The 5696-nt window shown below is 37.2% G+C and overlaps 1 pseudogene; it reads right to left on the minus strand.

Moving 5' to 3' along the window:
• Nucleotides 1-1507: 1507 nt before the first annotated feature.
• LOC102857623 lies at nt 1508-2700 on the minus strand (annotated as a pseudogene).
• Between the last annotated feature and the right edge of the window lie 2996 nt (nt 2701-5696).

The following is a 5696-nucleotide window of genomic DNA, read 5'->3' on the forward strand; positions in this document are numbered from 1 at the left end:
ATGTTTCCAAGAATCTTCACCTGCTGAGCTGCTTTGACTTCTTTATGTTTTGCATATTGGTTCTTCACTGGTAATTCCTTCATAGGACAAGATTAAAGGAGGCCTTGAATCTGAGTTACAATGGGCCCTTCTACTCCTGGAACAATGATTGTATCTCCTTCCTTCAAACGCCCATTGATCAATATTACATCTATGGTGGTGCCCATTCCTGGGAGAGCTTTAACCTCTGTCACCTGTGCTCCCAACTCTTCATATTGTGCAAGTCTCTTACTCAACGTAAGTCTGAGTTAATTTGACAAGAAGGTATATGAGACTTTCCATTCCATCACCAGTATGTGCAAAGACACGAACAAAGCAGCATTCAAACCTTGCTATGCACAACATTCCACAATAATAGCTTTTGCTCATTCTTAAAATACATTTTTCTTTGTATTTCCCCCCCCCTCCCCTGCTTCTTTAAAGTAGCAGTCACATCAGAATCAGGACTCTTTTTCCAGTCATATAACCTATCAATCTTGTTGAGAGCAACAATGAAGAGACATTTTTTAGATTTCAAAAGGTTGATCGATTCAGTTGTCTGAGGCTCCAAACCACACATAATACCAACAACTAAAATGGCAAGATCACAAAGACTATTCTCTCTGTTTCTCAGATTACTGAAAGACTTATGCCAGGAGTATCAATAAGGAACATTCCTAGAATGCATACATTTTCTCTATCAAAATTTTTAATCACTTTAGTCTGTTCTTTAATAGCTTCAAGGAGAACATTAGTGGCTCCAATTTGTGGAGTGATACCACCTGTCTTTCCAGTTTGGACATGAGTGTGCTGGAGTTTATCCAGAATTTTTGTCTTCTTTGTGTCCACATGACCAAGAACACAGATAACAGAAGCTCTTAACTCTTCTGTATTTACATTTTTTACGTTTTCCAATCTGTGTTTCTCAGTTCTCTGCTTAGCTTTGTCATAAGCCATTTCCTCTTTACTTCGATCATCTTCAGAATCATATTCAGATTGTGAGCTCATTTCTTTACTTGGCTTTTTATCTAAAGTTTTTCCTGTATCTTTTCCATCTGACACCTTTTCATTTGCTTCTTCACCTTCACACCTTTGCTTTCTCCCTCTTCCTCCTCCACTTCCTCCTCAGGGTTTTCTTCAACTTCTGTATGCACCATATTTCCTTCTTTTTCTCTTTCTTCTTCACTGGCCATTGCTTCCCAATCATGTAACCCACCACCCTCAGCTTCTTCTGTTTCACCCTTCATCTTCTGGTTCAATAGGAGGTAGTGCCTCTTCTTTGTCAGGTTCGACAACTTGAATAACAGCACTTAATTCTATTGGTTCTGACACGTCTTTATTTTCTAGATGTTGTGCTTTTTCTTTTTCTTTTATCTTTATAAACTGGTCTTATCTTTGGCAGAGTCTTTTGATGGCACTTCAGCACCCTGAGCTTGTAAAAGTTTAAGAGTAGCTTCAGCTCTGGCTCTGGCTTCTCTTTGGGATTTAGTTAAAAGTGTTCCTTCTTTTTTCGAGCCTTCTTTCCTTTTTTCCTCTTTTTGCTTTTCCCTACCTCTTTTTTCTTGTTGCAATTGTTCCTCTTCTTTACGTTTAACTTCTAATTCTTGGAGTTATTTTATTTATTCTGCCTCTTCCCTCTTCTGTCTTTCTTAATCTTCTTCTAGCTTAGCCAGAGCTTTAACTGTGGCTTTGCTAGGTCCTTTTTCCCTTTTCTATTTTTCTCCTTTCTTTCTTTTTAAAAAATCTTTGTTCTCTTTGTCTCCTTCATTGTCATCTTCTTCTGCTGTGGAAGTCTCTCCTTTTTCTTCAGAGGCAAGGGTTGCACTAGCATCAACAGTCACTTTGGCTTTTATAGGTTCTTCTTCAGATATTTTTCAGACTCTCTTTGTTTACTCTGATCCTTTTTTACCAGTTTCTTACTCTTCTTTTTCTTTCAGCTTCCAAAGTTTTGCCTTCTTTTCCTCCTTTTTTCTTTTATGTTCTTTGTTTTCTGCCTTCTTTTGGGCCACTGTCTTAATTTTGAAGGAAGAATCATAATTTTCATTTGCACTCTCTACGTTAGCATCTGGCTTACTCTTTGATTTTTTTCCCTTGTCCTTTTTTTAGACTGTAAAATTCATCTGATTCTTCACAACTTTCACCTGAAGAATTCCAGGAAGCTCTTTAATTCTTTTACTGTTATTCACATCTTCTAACCCATCCTATGCCTTATTTGGTTTCTGGGCTTTCCCTTTAGTTTTCTGAGAAGTTTTACTAAAGCCATCATCATCATTCCCAGAGTACATTTCTAATTTTGGATTTGCAGTCTTTTTTTGATTTTGAATCTTTATCTTCCAATTATTAGTTATCATCAAAACTTTGGGTTTTGCCTTTCTGTCCTTTATTTTTTTTCTCTCTCTTGTTTTAAGGTAGATTCTTCTTCATCATTTTCTGTTAACTTTACTGTAGCAGTTTCTCTGTCAGGTTTAATGCCTTGAGTCTCTAAAGACTATTCTTCCAGTTCTTTCAGGATATCCTCTTCATCAAAGCCTTGTCTTTTTTTCTCCTTTTTCTTTTCCCCTTTGATTTTTGAGGTTCCTGTTCGTTGGCAGCACCAGGTCCTTCTATGTCTGCAGCCAAGGCATCAAGATCAATACCATTCTTGGCACTGTCTTCGCCCTTGTTTTCCTGTTTCTTCCACATCGCATGTCAGCAGTACTCAGGGCCACAGCCACTTCCTTCGCTCGGTCACAGCCTCACTGTAACCCCGCTGTCTTCGATTTCTGCTAGGCTTCATTCCCTCCTCATTGCCGCCTCTCCACCATTATATAATTTTTGAAACAAAATTATGGGACAATTGCAGTCAGTAAACTTACTATTGATCTTTTTATCAGGATATAATAATAATAAAAAAAACCAACCCATGGCCTCAAAGAAAATATATTACTCTGAAAGCTTTTGTAATGCAATTCATAATTTAGAGATACTGTAAATAAAGCACTTTTAAATTTATTCAAAAGTGATCTTATCACTGTAGTCTCTGAGCACATGTTTGGCAATTCATTAATAATTAATCTAAAAAAAAGCTTACCAGTTAGTGAATTAAAATTGAAATGTTCTCTTTAATTCGTATACTGTAGAAATCAGTATTTCCTACTGCCATTGTATATTCTTGAATGTGCATAAAAGGACACTGATGAAAATTACATGACTTGCTCAGAAGGCTTAACAACGCTGAATGGTGGTAATTGAGCTACATTTTATATGCCTGGATTCTTTCAGTGGTATCTTTCCTGTGCACATCAAATAAGATTCAGTTTTCAAAGTCCATATGTATTTTGCACAGCTCATACCTCAAGAATCTTTTTATTTAAGTAGTGAGTCATATTTGAACAAGCATAAAGGACTGTTAACAGAAATAGAAGATTTTACTTTAAAAAATGTTACACATATTTTGCATACAGCAAACAAATGTATGTTAATATGTGCAAGTTTTATGGAGGGGAAGTGAAGGAATGAGAAATATTCAATGGAGATTTAAAAAGACAGGGTGATAATCGGCACAAATCAATGGTAATTAACTATACAAAATAATAAAAAAGTGGATGTTTCAGAGGATAATCAATGGATTTACTGTGTGATCTTTTTACTTGATTTGATCATCCAAGTCCCTCTAAGAGTTACTGTTCCTTTGTTTCTACCATTTGATCCATGGGTGGGATCCAACTTGAAACAAGGACCCTCACATCCCCATGTCTCATTTTTCAATTCACAATCTCTGCCTCCATATCTTATTTCTCAATGACTCATCTTTTTTGTTGTTGTTTCAACATCGACATGCATATACAGAATCTGGTCACTCCATACTTCCTGTGACGGCACCGCCAAGATCTAGTCATGAGTAGATGACTTTCTAGAAGTATGCATCTGAGTTTTATCACGTACAACTTACCCGTTTCCACTTTAGTTTGGTAATTAGAGATAAAATAGGCCATGACTGGAGTTTTGGGAGAAATTTCTGGAAAAATGTGCCGTTGTGACCTGAGTAGGCAGTCTAAGGTCGTCTGCATGGAAACATCCACTCCTTTTTTCTGGTGCTTTGCTAATAACAACCACTTCTGTGTTCAGAATAAGAATTCTTCCTGTTGTGGGTTGAATTTTATCCTCTAAAAATATATTTTGAAATCCTGACTCTTCTATCTGGGCATGTAATATTCCTGTTATGTTTTTGAGGCCATATCAACATAGGATGTATCTTATACCTAGTCACTTTCTTATTGATTTGTTATTGTTGCTGCTGTTGATGACAGATTTAGACTTTTAGACTTTCTAGGTCTTTGAATAGAATTATTACACAAGAAGATCATTAGGCCTGTTTTTTCCAAAATGCCACGGAGTCGGTTTAAATTGTCAATGTTGTGGTAACCAAATAAGTAATAAATGATACCTCCCTCCAAGGCATCTTAAGTGTAATCTCTTTCAAAATATATCTATCTATCCAAATATATATATATATATATAACACCAAACTGGATTACATACAGAGAAGGAAGCACAGAGAAGATGCATAGAGAGACAATTAATGAATGAAGGAACACCAGAACTATGGAATCCAAAAGAGATCTTTCCCTGGAGACAAACCAAGAAGGCTTCTCCTAGAACTGGGGCCCTGAACATATGTCCTAACAAGAACCAAATACATCTGTTGTGGAAGAGCCCAGAGCCCAGACAGGGGGCTGCTTAGAGGTAAGGATACTCTGGGCATGTTATCAGGAGAGCCAGTTCTTGGAAAAGAAGAGAGTCATAAAAGGAGAGGAAGACCCTCAATGAGAGGGATTGGTGTAGGGACTACAACAATGGGTTTAAGCATGGTGGAGAAGGTGAAAATAGCACAGCATCAGGCTGGCTTTCAGTCTGTTGTACGTAGGGTCACCATGAAATCAAGTTGACTTGTCAGTACCTAACTACAATAGCAAACTGAGAAAATACATTTCTGTTCTTTTAAAATTACCCATTTGTAATATCTCTGTTACAAAGTTAGCAATCCATGACATTTTTCTTTTACAGAGGTAGTGGTGGCTCTAAAGTAGATAGACTGGAGAGATATATTCCTATGAATGTAAGATTCTCCAGAGTTGGTCTCTGTTTATGGAGTCTAGAAAGAAAGCAGTCTGTTTTTGCTTAGTCAGGCCTCATACACTTTTCAGCTGTGGAGGGTAATATGGTTATGGACCACCTAACTGTTAACCATCTCTTTCCACAAAAATCAGTTTTTGCAAGATGCATCAGAACCCTGGTGACACAGTTGTTAAATGCTCAGCTGTTAGCCAAATGCTAATGGGTCAAATCTACCAGTGACTCTGCAGGAGGAAGATGTTACATCTGCTTTTGTAAAGATTACAATTTAGGAAACCATATGGAGCAGTTTGACTCTGTCCTATAAAGTTGTGATGAGTTGGAATTGAAAGGCAATGGGAAGGGTGGCAAAGGTGAGAGAGTCTAATTTCCTAACACGCCACATGAGGATTTGTCCTAAAACTTTATAGCAATGGGAAGGAGATGTGCTGAGTTTTACCTGAATTCTATTAACTGATATTTTTAGATGTTGGGGCAGGGGCACATTTTATTCCCACTCATCTGGAAAAGATCTGCACAAATCTGTACCTTTATCTAAGCCAAAATTCACACCACATCTTCAA

This window comes from Elephantulus edwardii, unplaced genomic scaffold (genome assembly GCF_000299155.1).
Source record: "Elephantulus edwardii isolate Elephantulus edwardi_28Jun2011 unplaced genomic scaffold, EleEdw1.0 scaffold00036, whole genome shotgun sequence".
NCBI lineage: Eukaryota > Metazoa > Chordata > Mammalia > Macroscelidea > Macroscelididae > Elephantulus > Elephantulus edwardii.